The sequence below is a fragment of the Ovis canadensis genome, chromosome 11, assembly GCF_042477335.2.
Source record: "Ovis canadensis isolate MfBH-ARS-UI-01 breed Bighorn chromosome 11, ARS-UI_OviCan_v2, whole genome shotgun sequence".
NCBI lineage: Eukaryota > Metazoa > Chordata > Mammalia > Artiodactyla > Bovidae > Ovis > Ovis canadensis.
This window is the reverse complement of record NC_091255.1, coordinates 24,325,316-24,341,864: the sequence shown is the minus strand read 5'-3', so window position 1 is coordinate 24,341,864 and position 16,549 is coordinate 24,325,316. Positions and strand designations below refer to the sequence as shown.

Below are 16,549 nucleotides of genomic sequence, written 5' to 3'. Positions count from 1 at the left end.
CTTCTCTCTCTCTTTTTTTAAAGTCTGCAGTGGAGCTGGAAATCTGTATTTTTATAATAATAATTGTTGTTATATTTGGGAGGGGTCACTGCAGGGCATGTGAGATCTGAGTTCCCTGACCAGAGGTTGAACCTGTGCCCTCTGCGATGTGAGAGTGGAGTCTTAACCACTGGACCACAGAGGAATTCCCAATTATCCTTCTCTTTTAATGCTGTTTTACTGCTAATATTGTGTTCATAATCTAAGGGATCTTTCTTTAGATAGCAAGTAAGATGAATGATGGCTTGGCTACCTGTCAGTAAAGTTGATGATGGTATACTAAAACAATAACAAAACATTTGTTGCGTATTTATTAGGGGTCAGGCACAATGCTAAGTAAGTTACAAGAATTAATCTCATTGAATCCTCAAAATAACCTCATGTAAAAACTGTTATCAATTTCCACTGTAATAATAAGAAAATTGAGGCCAAGTAAAGTTAAGTAAACTTTCTCCTATTTCCTTGGGCTGGAAAACAATTTTTTTAAACTTAAAAAAAAACAAAGAAATTCAAGAAACTCAAGAAAGTATTTTACTTTAAAAAATTCAGAACATACAAGAAATTCAAACACTCTGTGGACATCTGCCCAATCACCACAGACCCTTTTAAGAAACATTAATATACATTTTAAATTAACAAAACAATCTTGCTGTCTTTGTGGACAGATGGCCAGAATTACACATTTTGGAAGAGTAGCATACAATTATGGTAGGATCAGGCTTCCAAAAGCTGCCCCTGTTCTGAACTGAACCAATTTAAAACAAGACAGAAGAGCCAGAAATGCCTAATGTGGCTTGAGTGAGTGTTAGTCACTCAGTCGTGTCTGACTCCTTGAGACTCCATGGGAGCCCACCAGGCTCCTCTGTCCATGGGATTCTCCAGGCAAGAATACTAGAGTGGGTTGCCATTCTCTTCTCCAGGGGATCTTCCTGACCCAGGGATTGAACCTGGGTCTCCTGTATTTCAGGCAGATTCTTTACTGTGCGACCCACCAGGGAACACGGGTCTAATCTGACTTCTAGGGGCCAAACCAATCTTTTCGGCATTTGCTTATCTGGGTCTACAACGCTGTTTGACTGCTTATTTTTCATTTGACACTTTATATTAAAATAAGCAACATCTTACCTACAGTTTAAAATAGACTAAACCTTCTTTCACAGATATGTTGAACTTGGATTGGGACAGCTACCAAGCAGAATTAGAAAAAGAAATAGATATTTGAAAAGCATTACTTTAGCAAGTTATGCCGATACTCCAAATGTTAACATATTTCATTTTGTGTAGACAATTATACTCACTGGTTATCACCTGTAGTCCCATCAGCAAAGCCTTTAAGTCCTGGGAAACTACCACAGCTCATGGTAGTGAATGCAAGTTTTCCAAAATTCTAAATTTCACTCCATTTTCCCCAGTTTTACTGAGATATAATTGATAGATAGTGGCTTCCCTGGCGGCTCAGATGGTAAAGAATCTGCCTGTAATGCAGGAAACTCAGGTTCGATCTCTGAGTAGGGAAGATCCCTTGGAGAAGGGAATGGCAACCCAATATTGCTCTCCAAAATGGCAACTCCAATATTCTTGCCTTAAGAATTCCATGGACAGAGGAACCTGGTGGGCTACAGTCCATGGTGTTGCAAAGAGTCAGACACGACTGAATGACTAATAAACAATTGATATATAACCTTGTAATAGTTTAAGTTGTACAAAATAATGATTTTGTATATGCATATATTGTGAAATGATTACCACAAAATCTAGCTAACATCCATCACCTCACATAGTCACAAATAATTTTTTTGCTCATGATGAGAACTTTTAAGATCTACTCTTTCAGCAAATTTCAAGTATATCAGACAGTATCGCTGATGATACCCATCACTTCAGTTCAGTTCAGTTCAGTCACTCAGACGTGTCCGACTCTTTGCAACCCCATGGACTGCAGCATACCAGGCTTCCTTGTCCATCACCAGCTCCCAGAGCTTGCTCAAACTCATGTCCATCGAGTTGGTGATACCATCCAACCATCCCCTTCTCCTCCTGCCTACAGTCTTTCCCAGCATCAGGGTCTTTTCCAATGAGTCAGTTCTTTGCATCAGATGGACAAAGTACTGGAGTTTCAGCTACAGCATCAGTCCTTCCAATGAATATTCAGGACTGATTTCCTTTAGGATGGCCTGGTTGGATCTCCTTGCAGTCCAAGGGACTCTCAAGAGTTTTCTCCAACATCACAGTTCAAAAGGATCAGTTCCTCAATGCTCAGCTTTCTTTATGCTCCAACTCTCACATCCATACATGACCACTGGAAAAACCATAGCTTTGACTAGATGGACATTCGTCAGCAAAGTAATGTCTCTGCTTTTGAATATGCTATCTAGGTTGGTCACAACTTTTCTTCCAAGGAGTAGGTGTTCTTTTAATTTCATGGCTGCAGTCACCATCTGCAGTGATTTTTGAGCTCAAGAAAATAAAGTCTCTCACTGTTTCCATTGTTTCTCCATCTATTTGCCATGGAATGATGGGACTGGATGCCATGATCTTAGTTTTTTGACTGTTGAGTTTTAAACCAGCTTTTTCACTCTCCTCTTTCACTTTCATTAAGAAGCTCTTTAGTTCCTCTTCACTTCTGCCATAAGGGTGGTGTCATCTGCTTATCTGAGGTTATTGGTATTTCTCCCAGCAATCTTGATTCCAGTTTGTGCTTCAACAAGCCCAGCATTTCACATGATGTACTCTGCATATAAGTTAAATAAGCAGGGTGACAATACAGCCTTGTATCCCTTTCCCCATTTGGGACCAGTCTGTTGTTCCATGTCCAGTTCTAACTGTTGCTTCTTGACCTGCATACAGATTTCTCAGGAGGCAGGCCAGGTGGTCTGGTATTTCCATCTCTTGAAGAATTTTCCACAGTATGTTGTGATCCACATAGTTAAAGGCTTTGGCATAGTCAATAAAGCAGAAGTAGATGTTTTTTCTGGAACTCTCTTCCTTTTTCGATGATCCAACGAATGTTGGCAATTTGATCTCTGGTTTCTCTGCCTTTTCTGAATCCAGCTTGAACATCTGGAAGTTCATGGTTCACATACTGTTGAAGTCTGGGTTGGAGAATTTTGAGCATTACTTTGCCAGCGTGTGAGATGAGTGCCATTGTACGGTAGTTTGAGCATTCTTTGGCATTGCCTTTCTTTGGGATTGGAATGAAAACTGACCTTTTCCAGTCCTGTGGCCACTGTTGAGTTTTCCAAATTTGCTGGCATCTTGAGTGCAGCACTTTCACAGCATCATCTTTTAGGATTTGCAGTACCTCAATTGGAATTCCTACCCCTACATCCCCATAAATCATCAATCTTAATCTTTTAATAATTATTTACTTATTTGTTGGCTGCCTTGAGTGTCCACTGCTGCGTGCAGGCTCTCTGTAGTTGTGGTGAGTGGGGGCTACCCTTCATTTCAGTGTGCCGGCTTCTCATTGCAGTGGCTTCTCTTGTTGCACTGCACAGACTCTAGAGTATGGGCTCAACAGCTGTGATTGCTGTTGCTTGGCCACTCAGCTATGTGCAACTCTCTGTGACCCCACCAGGGGAGGGACTGCAGCCCACCAGGCTCCTCTTTCCATGGGATTTTCCAGGTAAGAATACTGGAGTGGGTTGCCATTTCCAGACCCAGGGACTGAACCCCCATCTCCCGTGTCTCCTGCACGGTAGGCAGGGTTCTTTTCCTGGGACACAGCCTTGGTTGCTCTGTGGCACATGAGATCTTCCCTGGACCAGGGATCGAACCTGTGTCCTCTGGATTGCTAGGCAGATTCTTAACCACTGAACCAACAGGGAAGTCCCAGTCTTATCAATCTTATAATTTTGTGCCTTTTGACCAGGGGCAGTTAGAGACATTTTGACATTTGTTGCATAGCTACTATATGTCAGTCTGGGTATTAGGCACTTCAGCCAGCTTATTTGTGGTTATATGTTTGCATCCTCACTTTACAGAGGAAGAACCTGAGTCCCAGAGAGATGCCTTTCAGTCCATGAGCTACAGAAGTGTGGGACTGAGTGGCAGCTGCTATGGCTGCTGTCAAAACCCACCCTCCCAACAACCCTGGGACGCAAGCTTGTGTTCGCTCTCTGTGTCTGCATTTCTGCCGCTACAAGTCAGTCTCCAGGATCCGAAAGTGGATTAGTACCCACTTTCTATAACCCACACAAGTGATGGGCGTGTCTCAACAAACTGGGCTCCATCCATCTTTGTTAGAGTTATGGACAATGCTCACAGTAAACACAGACTTATATCCCCACGCAAGGTCATGACTGAGAACTTGCCGAGTTCTCTTTCCTTTCTGGGCACACAGGTGGATTCTATTTCCCAGACCCCTGTGTGGGGCCACAGGACTAGCTCTGGCTGATTGGATGTGAGTGGAAGTGAGGCAGTGACCTGTTTGCTGTGGCTCACCCCCGACTTCATTTCCTTATCTGTGGAATGGACACAGAAGACTCAGCAAAGGACCCTAACATCGGAGGAAACAGCAGAGCCACTAAACGAGTGTCCCAGAATGACAAGGTGAAATAGAGAACTCTCCCCAGTGACCTGTACTGTGGCATGAAAAACAAACCTTCATCCTATTCAGTCATTGACGCTGCAGGGCCGTTTGGTGCAAAGCTCTCCTTCCCTGATGAATGCAAAGATCTAACAGATCTCGATAGGAGGAGCCCAGAAATCTGCACTTTTAGAAAGCCTGAAGCTGATTCGGAAAAACTGGAATTTCAGAAAAGGGTCAGGTCCAAGACACAGGGTCGAAATGTATTCGTGTGGCCCAAAGAGTTATATAAAAGGCAACAAATAGCAATAATGTTTTCACATCATCCATGACCCTCGTGTTGACACCAACCCCCCACCCCCACCCCCCACACATATCCTTTCCCATCTCCTGGAAAATTGAAATCTCAGCCCGCCCTTTGTTTTTTTTTTGGCTTGTGGGATTTTAGGTCCCTGACCAGGGCTTCCAGTGAGAGCCTGGAATCCTAACCACTGGGCCACCAGGGAATTCCCTTAGATGACCCTTTAGAGACTGTCCTGGTAACATGTCTTTCCTTGCTGATGTAAAAACTTATTTCTGGAAAATGAGTTCAGTCTCATAGTACTCTAATAAGATGATTGAAAACAGAAGTCACAGACCTTGATGCAGATCAAGTAAGCACCTAATCTATCAAAACTGCAAAGCTAAGTCGTCTGTACTTTCTTGTCTATCGTCTTGTCTGTCACTTTGGAGCCAGGGACCAAGCCCTGGGGCGGTGTCGGGGTGGGGGTTAAGTGAAAGTAAATGCTAACAAGCCCAGATTGTAGAGAGTAGGAAAGTGTATAGGGGTCTGGAAGTTGTATTTCAGTGGCCAACAGATGCTTGGAAGCAAATACCTGCCAACCCAAAGGACTGGCTTCCAAGTGACCCTTGTGTTTCTGCCTCCTGCGGGACTCTAGGACCACGGTATTGTGGTGGTTCCCTCCTCCCTCCACACACATCACACACTTAGAACCTCCACCCCCGCCCCTCACCCCAGGCAGAGTGGCCCCTTCTCTCTGCGTTTTTGGCTGGCCTGGCTGCCAGCGGGGTTGAGGATTGTGGGCGGAGAGCAGTTACTGTTAATGAGAAATCTGTCTTCCTTGTCATCTTCAAGGAACCTGTAAGGGGCTACTCTTCTGTTAGTTACTCACTGTTTCTCTTAGTTATGAGTGAATGGCTACTCTGGTGAGTCACCCTTTTTCCAGAACTTCCTGAGACTAGCAGACTCTGGCCAGGAGAGGACAGGAGGTGGGAAAGGGATGGTCCTAAAGTCTCAGCATCAACTGGCCGGAACAGTCTGTGGATGGGGCAGCCCCGAGGTTACTTTCAAAGCCGAGGCAGGAAATCTATTGTACCCGGTGCTCTGGACTGGAAGAAATTGGCCCCCTTCCCATTCTGACGCCAAAGGAATCTGTCTTCAAAGTCACAAGAAGGATGATTCCCCGCTCCTGACTCACAAGCACATATCTGTCTTAAACCCCTATCTGTTCCCAGGTAGATGGAGTACAGTGGGTCTTCCTGGCTCAAAAGGAAATTGACAGATCCCAAGGTAAACCGCTCTAACACAGCAAAGCAGGACCAGTCTCCAAGGTCTGAAAATTCAGAACTGAAGTTGGAAAATCTGGATGCTGTATGTTACACCGTTTCTCTGCAGCTGCTATAATGTGGGAATACAACAGGTTGTTGGGGATCCACAGACCCTGACTTACTCATCACTGTAACGCCAAGGGCGTAGTAGGCACTCAGTAAACTACTTGCCAAATGAGTGCGTGAGTGAATGAAACACTCAGTGTCAAGAGATCAGTTTTCTGCAGGCTTTTTATAAAAACCCAACTCGTTTAAGTCATGTCTGACTCTGTTCAACCCTATGGACTGCAGCCTGCCAGGCTCCTCTGTCCATGGGATTCTCCAGCCAAGAACACTGGAGTGGGTTGCTGTTTCCTCCTCCAGGGGATCTTCTTGACCCCAGGATCAAACCCGCATCTCTTACATCTAACCTGCTTTGGCAGGCGGGTTCTTTGCTACTAGCACCACCTGGGAAGCCATCATGAAGAACTACCGGTATCTCCAATATGTAAGAAGATATAGGAACTAAATCACATGAATGCTGAAGGCCCCTAAAGGCCACCCCAGTTTCAGCTAAGTGCATGACTCATGAGTGTCAAAAGGGGTTATGCCCTACAGACCCAATGATCTGGTTTGAGGTTAAATTTATTCCTTGTGACTTGATAATTTTAAGTAGTCTCAAGCATCTAGAACTAAGTCAACCAAGCCACACCCAGCAACTGGGAAAAAATGGAAAAGTAAATAAATTGATATGTGCACTGGATGAAAGGTTGCTGTGGCCTTGGAGCTTATATTATAAAATCAAAAAGAGAAAAAAAATCTAGGATTCCAATTGAAGCCACATTTCTGAGGTTGGGTGTAATAAACAAGCATAAGATAGGGCACTTTACACTTATTCTTCCAGCCTCTGTTTCCAGCGGTAGAGTCTAACTCCTTTCACTAGGTATGTCTCCATCTCCAATACTGAATGTGTTAAAAGAATTATCATCAGTGCTCCTGTGGTTTTGAGGTTCCCATCATTGAAATGGAATTGACATTGGGCTGTATAGGGGTCAGTTAAGGGCCATAGTGTGTCTTGGGAGGAAGGGTGACAGGGCAGGGAGCTGTGGAACATGCATTCAAGCAGTCTTGGGACCACACCTTAAATATGTCACTGATCACAGTACGGGGTTGCAAAGAATTGGACACGACTGAACTGAACAGTATTTTTAACAATAGCAGTACATTTAATATGGGTATCGCAAGGATTAAATGAAATGTCCTACATAACATGCCTCACACCTGAGACACAGGTAAATACATTTTAGTCCTGCTCTCTTCTCTTTGCATCCAAAAGCTTCCACATGTCTGTTTTTCTCTATTCTCTTCATCTTTTATCTAATATTTCACCTCCCTTTCCAGAGGCCAGTACAGTGGTGGATATCTTGTAGATACTCACTAAAGGAAGATTCGATTCAAATGCATCTGATTGAATTCAAGCCAATGAAGCACTGTTCCTGGTGTGTTTTCTCCTCTTGAAGCCTTGTTGCTGATCATGTGTGGTTCAGGTCAGTTCAGTGTTTACAAGCCCTGGTCCAGGGACTCAGAGCATAGAAAATGGTTGGTCCCACCTGGTTACTGACAGTCTGGAGAAGGGTTTAGGGGAGGAAAGAGATGCCCAGGCAGATCTTCTTGGTGTTTTACGTGCCATGACCTTCCTTTCTCCTGCGCTGGGTGTAATTCCCTAGCATGCTTCATCCAGCTCTCTGTATTGACCACTGCACGTGGATAGATTTCCCTACCAAACACATAGAACTCAGCACTTCCCTTGTGCGACCATTCACATCTTGCCTCGGTAATAGGTACTAATGAATTTGTCTTATTCTTTCTCTCATTGTCACCTACAAACACACACACACACACACACACACACACACATGGTAACAGTTGCCCTAAGGCAGATACTTCAGGTATCTGACCCTGGACCTATCTGCCCCTCCCAAACTGTGCAAACTTGTACAGTATCGGTAACAAATACCCTTTCTGAGCCAGCTTCACTTTCATAGTATGCAAACTGGATTTCATGCAGGTATTGGGAGGAGTCAAGAAAATAAATTGCATTCATTTCTTTGCTATCTTATGTATCGTTGCATCTCTCAGCCCTGTACCCAGCCCTGGACCTGAGTCTAACTCATTCACCCTCAGCCCATGGGATAGGGACCCTGCTCTCCGAAAGACCTCCAGCTGGATTGGTGCTGACAGACTCACACTGTCCTAGGAGGGTGCTGTGTCCCCTCCTTGAACCAGAATCCATTCAGCTACCCAACACAGGGGCTGCCCCGGCTGCACGATGCCCTCCCCTTCAGACTGGTCCAGAGACCGCTGGCTCCCAGGACCTGCGGTTCTCTTCTTGCCTCGTAGGCTCCCCTAGCTTCCTGCTCTCCCCCATGGCTTCCCAGCTGACTTAGAGATGTCTTGTTCAGACTTTGGCAGCTTGTTTCCCAGTGTACTGGACACACAGCTAGGATGGCATCAGAGTCTACCTCCACCACCCACTAACTATGAGACTTTGGTTCTCTCTCTCTCTCTTTCACACACACACACACATCCCACCCTGGAACTCTGCTTCCTCCTCTGTAAACAAGCTGGTGCTAACGTTCAAACAGTACTATTTTAGTAAAGCATCATGCTCTTGTTCTACAATCAGATCCCCTTGGGCACATGGCACACTGCTGGCTGGGTTGGGGTTGCCACTAGAAGGATGAAAAATCCAGCAAGGGATGTCCCCTAGGAAGGTCATGGACCAGTGCTGTGGGACTTGATCTTCTTAGGTTATGTATGACGAATGTCCATGACTAGATTCCCTGCAGGGGAAGACCCAAGGGGACAAAGTGAGGCAATACCAGGGCCAGACATATCCACGCACTCATCACCCCAGCCCCCAGAGCGAGCGACTGAGGGGCTAACAGCCTCCCTGAAGGTCCTTGTCCTCAAGAATCACCAAGGATTCTGGAGCCAGGCGACCACAGCCAGTCTGATTCCTCTGCCCAAGCCCTGCCCAGCTTCCCCCGGGGCCCTGTTTCCCAAGGGCCTGGAGGCAGACACAGTTGCACCCCCGCCTGTGGGCCCCTCTGTCTCCATGCACTGCAGGCAGATGCTCCAGAGGCCCTGAGAACCCCCTTGCCTGGCCCCCAGGAACCCCACAGGCAGCAGGAAAAAAAAAATCAAGCAAGCAAGAAAAGAAAGCCTGGAATTTCCTCCCAGACTCTGAAATTGGGAAATTCCCAGTTATGTTGATTGTCTCCATAAGGCAAACAAAACCCCACTGACAGGCCTGTCCTCCCAGGACCGAGGGCAGGTCACTGCCGGGGGTGGGGTGGGGTGGGGGAGGATTGCGACAGTCCCCCTCTCATGCCCCCTCCCCCTGCCCCCCCAGGGAGACAGGAAGCCACCACGGGTACTCTGATGGTCTGGACACTTGTTAGAATCAAAGGAAGGCAGAAATGACCTCCAATCATCAGCAGTCTTTGTCTACATATCCCTGAAAGGGGGCCAGGGGTGACCTCCCAGAATTATGGTAAGTAAGTAAGCGTTAATCGCTCAGCCGTGCCTGACCCTTTGCAACCCCCCACCAGGCTCCTCTGTCCATGAGATTTTCCAAGCAAGAATACTGGAGTGGGTTGCCATTTCCTTCTCCAGGGAATATTCCTGACCCAGGGATCAAACTGGGGTCTCCTGCACTGCAGTCAAATTCTTTTTGTAAAGATAGGGCTCCACATAGTGTGTTAGTTTAAGTCTTTATATCACATTGTTAGTAAATTTTGTTCTTAACACTATTATGGTGGCAGTGAATAAAACAGTACGGAGCAGGAGGTTTGGGGAGTGAGGTTGACTCATTCCCCAAATGAGTGAACTCAGACTCACTGGAGGCAGCAGACTGTCTTACCCACCAAGGAGGCGCAGGCCATGTGAGCAAACAGCCCATGTCTACACCCCTAACCCATGGGGGCTGCCTCCCGGCTCTGCCTCTCCATCGATGGTTAGGCTCTCTTGAGCCTCCACCTCCCCATGTGGTAACCAGGGATGATTAGACTGCCACGTTTAAAGGAGCTGAGGCCTGCCAGGTGCCCACCTCTGTGCCTGGCAGGTGGGGTCCCTACCCTGGACACTGACCCCGTACTCCACTCACTTCTCAACGCACTTTCATCATCTGCTCTGCCCACCATTAGCACATCTCATCTGGTTTTCTGAGAAGTTTCCCTTCTCTTTTGTGAAATGGGCAGCAAATAGAAACGGCCTTGCCCTCCTAAGAGGAAGTCCTCCAGCCCCAGGGCCTTTCCCCAGCTTCACGTGAGGGCCTTTGCTGAGCCCCCAAGAGGGCCTCCAGCAAGGCTTCTCTGTCCCCAAGTTCTCCTTGGGGACAGCAGTCAACTCCCTCTTCCCCAGTCTCCCAGGATCTGCCCAGAGCCGCAGATGGGTAGAATAGAAGTGAGCCAGCTCTTTCTTGGGGCTTCCTCATCACCCACTATCATGTCCTTGGCGCTCTAAGAACACTCGGCCTCAGCCCACTTTCCCCAGAACTCTGTCTGGGCCTTTTGCCCTGGCATGGCTTATACCATCTGGCTGTCCTTGAGCTGCCCTCAGCAAAATGTGTCTGTCTCCCTTGTTAGCTCTCAGCTCCACAGAGCCCCATGGTGTGTTAATAAGTGAAGATCACTCTGTTACATATATATTAATTAAATTAAAAAGGAAAGCTTTCCCTTTTCTATTATCTTTTTAAATTGAAATATAATTGAGTGTATGCGTTAATTTCAGGAGAGGGCAATGGCAACCCACTCCAGTACTCTTGCCTGGAGAGTCCCATGGGCAGAGGAGCCTGGTGGGCTGCAGTCCATGGAGCCACAAAGAGTTGGACACAACTGAGCGACTGAACAACCCCAACAAACTTATAAAACAGACAAGCATACAACAGAACAAAGATTAAACCTCAACTTCACCAAGGTAGGAATTATGCCTGCTTAATGAGTTAATGTAGACCCAGTGTCTGTCTCATGTTAAGTTCTAATTGTATTCATGAATAACAACAATAGATAGCAAGTAATGATGACTTTAAATGTCTAACAGTTATAAAATGTTTCCTTTCAAAGTGAATTTAAGTTAAAAAATTGAGTTATCTCAAAGAAAATCACCAAGTAAATGAAAGATGGTGTTACAAAGACTCGTGAAAAATCACAAAGATAGAATGCCAGAACTGGGGATGTACTTTAGCTGAAAGACACACACAGTGTAGCAGTGAGAATTCTAGACCCTTCAGACCAGGTGATGCGGAAAGTGTCTGGATCCCAGACTTTCTCAACATGCCCTCCAGTCTCAGCTCTGAGGGTGAGTTTCATTTACCCTTAGGATGAATGCCACCTATTTCCCCCTGTCTATTCAGTCATTCAGCAAGTAGATACGTTCAAAAAAAAAAAGACTGAAAGACCCAAATTTGCTGAGCAGAGCATCCCATCCAGTGCCAAGTCAGAGCTCTGGGAGGTGAGGTTGGGAAGAGAAAAGATGGGGTTGGCAGGCAAAGTATCTGGCATTACAGGTTGCCCAGAGAGTTCTGAGTTCATCAATCAGGCGAGACCAGGTCTGAGTGGAGGCGAGCTCTGGGTGACAGTGGTCAGCTGCTTCTCATGCATATGTGACCTGTCTGAGTCAGAGCATTGCACCAAGACAGGTCTACACCAGTGCTGGAGGCCAGACAGTGAGGTCACAGGTGTCACATTCAAATGATGTCATAGAAAGACCACAAGAGTCAGAGTCAGGAGCCCTGAACTCTGACTTAAGTTCTGATTTCTGTTAATTTTAAGACCTTGGGCAAGTCACTTTATACCCCTAGACCTCAACTTTCTCATTTGCAGAAGGGCAGGGACGGGTACTACCTCTTAGCTCCATTAGAAGTGAGATTTAATAAACAACAAGGACTTACTGGATAGCACAGGAAACTATTTTCAGTATCTTGTGATAATCTGTAACAGAAAAGAATCTGAAAAAGAATATATATATATATATATATATATATATATATATCCCAATTATTTTGCCATACACCTGGAATTAACACAATATTGTCAATCAACCATACTTCAGTGGTTAAGAATCCTCCTGCCAATGCAGGGGGCACAGATTTGATCCCTAGTCTGGAAACTAAGATCCCACATGCCACAGGGCAGCTAAGCCTTCACAACAACTACTGAGCCCATGCTCTAGAGCCACAACTACTGAAAACTGTGAGCCCTACAACCTATGTTTCACATCAAGAGATGCTGTTTCAGTGAGACGCCTGTGCACCGCACCTAGAGAATAGGTTGCCACTAGAGAAAGCCCTTGTGCAGCAATGAAGACCCAGTGCAGCCAAATAAATAAATAAATAATGAAATTATTAAAAAGACAAAACAAGCAAACAAAAAAAAGGTAGCCTTGAGCTTCGTGAGGGTAGGAACCATGCCTGCTTAAGGAGCTCATGTAGATCCAGTGTCTGTCCCTGGTGGCTCAGACAGTAAAGAATCTGCCTGCAGTGCAGGAGACATGGGTTCAATCCCTGGGTTGGGAAGAAAATGGCAACCCACTCCAATATTCTTGCCTGGAGAGTTCGATGGACAGAGGCTATAGTCCATGGAGTTGCAAAGAGCCGGACGTGACTGAGCCACTAACAGTGTCTGTCCCATGTAAGTTCTAATCATCTTCATGAATTAACATGTAAGCTGTCCAGCAGAAACATCCTACCTGTTGAAGGGTCTTAAAAATGGTAGGTCTAATGATGCAATCATTCTTTTTAGAACCAGCGATTTTCTGCATTGAGGATGGATCCATGGCAGAACAACAATGAAGGAAGCCAGTTGGTTAAGTGGTTCCCCATGGATTCCAAGAGACTTAAATATGGACAGGTGCCTGGGTCCCAGTTCTGAGGTACTGCAAAACACCTGTGTCCTAAGCTCTTCCAAGCTCCAGCTTTGCCAGTTTGCCCCTGAGTTAAGAGAAGCAGAAATGTTTTGGGCTGAATCTCTGAGCATAAAGCAGAGAGAAATGGCAACTGGCAAGAGAGAAAGGTCAAACAGTTTATTATTCTCTGGAAACCTGCCCAAGGACCTATACTAGAGGCAAAACTACAGGACAGCGTGTGGACTTTCCCAGTTACAATGACTAAGCTGCTCCTGCTTTCTGCAGCATCTGTGGGCTTGAAAGAGACCCATTTGTTCTCCAGAAAAACAGACCCAGACACATTCCTGCCTTCTGAGCTCCAGCCACCCACAAGGGTGGACCAAGTGGATTGCATTTTGCAAGCTGCTTTGGAGCAGAAAGGATAAATAGCTTCTTTCTTTGAAATGTCTCCTGTGCTCATTCAACAGAACACGATTAAGCATCTTCTTGGTCTAGGTGAATGGGGATCCAGGATCTCAGAGATAAATGAGGGAGACAGGTGAGATCAATAGTGCAATAGAGTACATGAACCCTTGTGCGGCATGAACAGAGATGCTGTAGAAATGTAGAAGAAAGGCCTCTTTTCCAGCCTTGGCTTCCAGGAGGAAGGAGCCTCTGAGCTGGGTTTTGCAGGATGAGTGATGACCAAAACTCAGCCTCTGTACACCCACACTGAATGGAATCTTGAAGACAGAGGTTTGGGCAAAGTAGAAAAGAATAGCTTTATTGCTTTGCCTGGAAAGGGGGGCACAGTGCACTTATAGACCTCAAAACTGTGAGTCCCAGCCTGGAGGGATTTTGTGAGGAGTTTTATAGCAATGGTTCAAAGGCAGGGTTGCTGGTAAGGAACAGGGTGTGTTGAAGCCTCTACTCCTTTCATCTGGCTTCAGGTGTTCTCTTGAAGAGCTTCTCTAGTCCCTTCAGTCTGGAATGAAGAATGCTAGTATCTTCAGTTTGTTGTGGGTATTTCTTCCCTGGTGGCTCAGATGGTAAAGAATCCGCCTGCAATGCAGGAGATCTGGGTTCAGTCTCTGCGTCAGGAAGATCCTCTGGAGAAGGGAATGGCAACCCACTCCAATATTCTTGCCCGGGAAATCCCATGGACAGAAGAGCCTGACAGGCCACAGTCCACAGTGTCACAGGGGTCAGAAGTGAGTGACTGACGCAGTTCTGTAAAGAGTTCCAAGATTTTGTTATCTGTGTATCCCTTGGAGTGGAACCAGAACCCAACCCCAAGGCCACCCTATTGTTTCTTGGCTGCTCCTCCCTTGTCTCTGCATCCCTTCTCTTCCCTGATTGGCAACTGTTCAAATCTGCCCTTTGGAACTCAGGGAAGGTCATGGAGGCTGGAGTCTATTCCCTACAAGAAACAGGGGGACATGGAAATGTTTCTCTGCCCAGGAGTCCCTCAGGGTCCTTCTGAGTTTCATGAGTAGAAGTTGGTTTGTTAATAAAGAAGAGTGAGGTCCTCCAGGGAAAGGAAACAGCTTATACAAAGACCCAGAAGTCTGCCTTTGGTGGAGAGAAAGGAAAGACGCAGTCCCTGCAAAATGCTTGGCCTTTCTGGCCCTGTAATAATCATGGTGCCGGAGGTAACAGAGGAGAAATAAAGCAAGAGGGAGCTAGAAGGAGGGGCCAAGCCGTCCCCAAACTCCAGGAGCGCACATGGAGAGACTTGGAGTTTATCCTGAGGACAGGTGGGAACCAGAAAGGATTCTCAGCAGGAAAGAGACACAATGGGACGGGCATTTCAGGCTTTTGGCATCAGGGTGGAGGACGGATTAGAGGTGTGAGATTGTGGGTTGAGAGCCCAACTGGGAGCCTTGCAGTATCCAGGAAAAGTATTTTAAGAACCCAAAGAAGAACAATGTCGATGATGATGACGAGGGAAGAGCTGGACTTGGAGTGTAATGAAGATTGAAGTGCCCAAGGTGACTTCTAGTTTTCTCTTCAATCTGCTGAACCTCAGTTGAACTCCTTGAACTCATGTGTCAATTCCTGGCATCCTGAGCAGCTAGCATAATGCCTTGCACACAATGTGTGAGTACATGCTCAGTCGCTCAGTCACGTCCAGCTCTCCTTGGACTGTCCAGGGAAAAATACTGGAATGGATTGCCATGTCCTACTCCAGGGGATCTTCCGACCCAGGGATTGAACATGTGTCTCCTGCACTGGCAGGCTGATTCTATCACTTCGCCACCAGGGAAGCCCTTGCACAGAATAGATCTTTGATAAAGTGTTGCAGGTGGTGGTGGTGAGGGTGGATGAGTGAGTGGGGAGCGAGTGAATGAATGAATAAATAAAATCTTTCACTTTGCCCCTCTCAAGGTCACTGCTAATCTAATCAATGATGGTATCACTTCTTGCCTTATTTTCCTGCTAGGGACAGTGGACACCTTAGAAAGATGAGGGTGAGAGGACACTTCAGTCAGTTAGGATGAGAAAGCCCCTAACTTCTCTCAGAAAAGCCCAACTGGAGTCAGTGGAGAGAGAGAGCTCTGGGCAGGAAGCTGGGTCCTGGTCATTGGCCTGACCTTGGCCATCTGCCCATGGGGCTTCCGGGGCCTAGATGGGGAGTTCTCCATGGGTCTTGGGCCTGAGTATTGGGGGATAGGCCAGACAGTGGGAGGTGACCTGAATTTGCGCACCAGTCAGTTAATCACTGAATTTCAGTGCGGGTGAATTTATAAGACTGCTGCAGAGGACTAAAGAGGCAGCGTTGCTGAAGGTGTTTATTGACATTCAGTCTCCAGATCACGTCCGACTCTTTGTGACCCCTTGGACTGCAGCATACCAGGCTTCCCTGCCCTTCACTACCTCACAGAATTTGCTCAGATTCATATCCATTGAGTCCGTGATGCTATCTAACCATCTCATCGTTTGCCGCCACCTTTTCCTTTTGCCCTTTGTCTTTCCCAGCATCAGGGTCTTTTCTGGTGAGTTGGGTCTTCGCATCAAATGGCCAAAGTATTGAAGCTTCAGCATCAGTCTTTCCGATGAATATTCAGGGTTGATTTCTTTTAGGATTGACTGGTTTGATCTCCTTACTGTCCAAGGAACTGGAGTCTTCTCCAATTCCACAATTTGAAGGTGTTTATTATGATGAACTTAATTATTATGAGTTTCTATGTGAGAGCAACATAGCAAAAAAGCCCAGATTTAGAGCTTTGGTTCTGTTGTTTTCTATCTACATGGCCCTGGCTAAGGTGTTTAACTTCTCTGAATCTTAAGTTCTCAGCTGTAAAATGAGAAAATAGAGCTTTTCTAGAGCAGGATGGCAAAAGGCCAGAAATGAGATACGTTGTGCAAAAGAACTTGCACGCTTGCTCAGTCGTGTCCTTCTCTCTGCAACCCCATGGACTCTAGCCTGCCAACTCCTCTGTCCTTGGGATTTTCCAGACAAGAATACTAGAGTGAGTTACCATTTCCTCTCCAAGGGATCTTCCCCAC

At 46.2% G+C, this 16,549-nt stretch overlaps 2 long non-coding RNA genes across 3 annotated transcripts in view; one reads left to right on the top strand and one right to left on the bottom strand.

The window, feature by feature from the left end:
- The window catches only part of LOC138414874 (uncharacterized), a 38,872-nt gene extending 25,368 nt beyond the window's left edge, over positions 1-13,504 (top strand). The window contains exons 2-5 of the long non-coding RNA XR_011246979.1: positions 7,556-7,701; positions 9,570-9,710; positions 10,949-11,134; positions 12,958-13,504. This is a non-coding gene — a long non-coding RNA (uncharacterized lncRNA). The remainder of the gene's footprint in view (positions 1-7,555; positions 7,702-9,569; positions 9,711-10,948; positions 11,135-12,957) is intronic.
- The window catches only part of LOC138414875 (uncharacterized), a 17,276-nt gene continuing 8,086 nt past the window's right edge, over positions 7,360-16,549 (bottom strand). Inside the window, exon 2 of one of the 2 annotated variants that reach the window (XR_011246981.1) lies at positions 7,360-8,997. This is a non-coding gene — a long non-coding RNA (uncharacterized lncRNA). Of the gene's footprint in view, positions 8,998-12,541; positions 14,270-16,549 lie in introns of those variants that run through there. The other variant, XR_011246980.1, reaches the window with a different exon arrangement.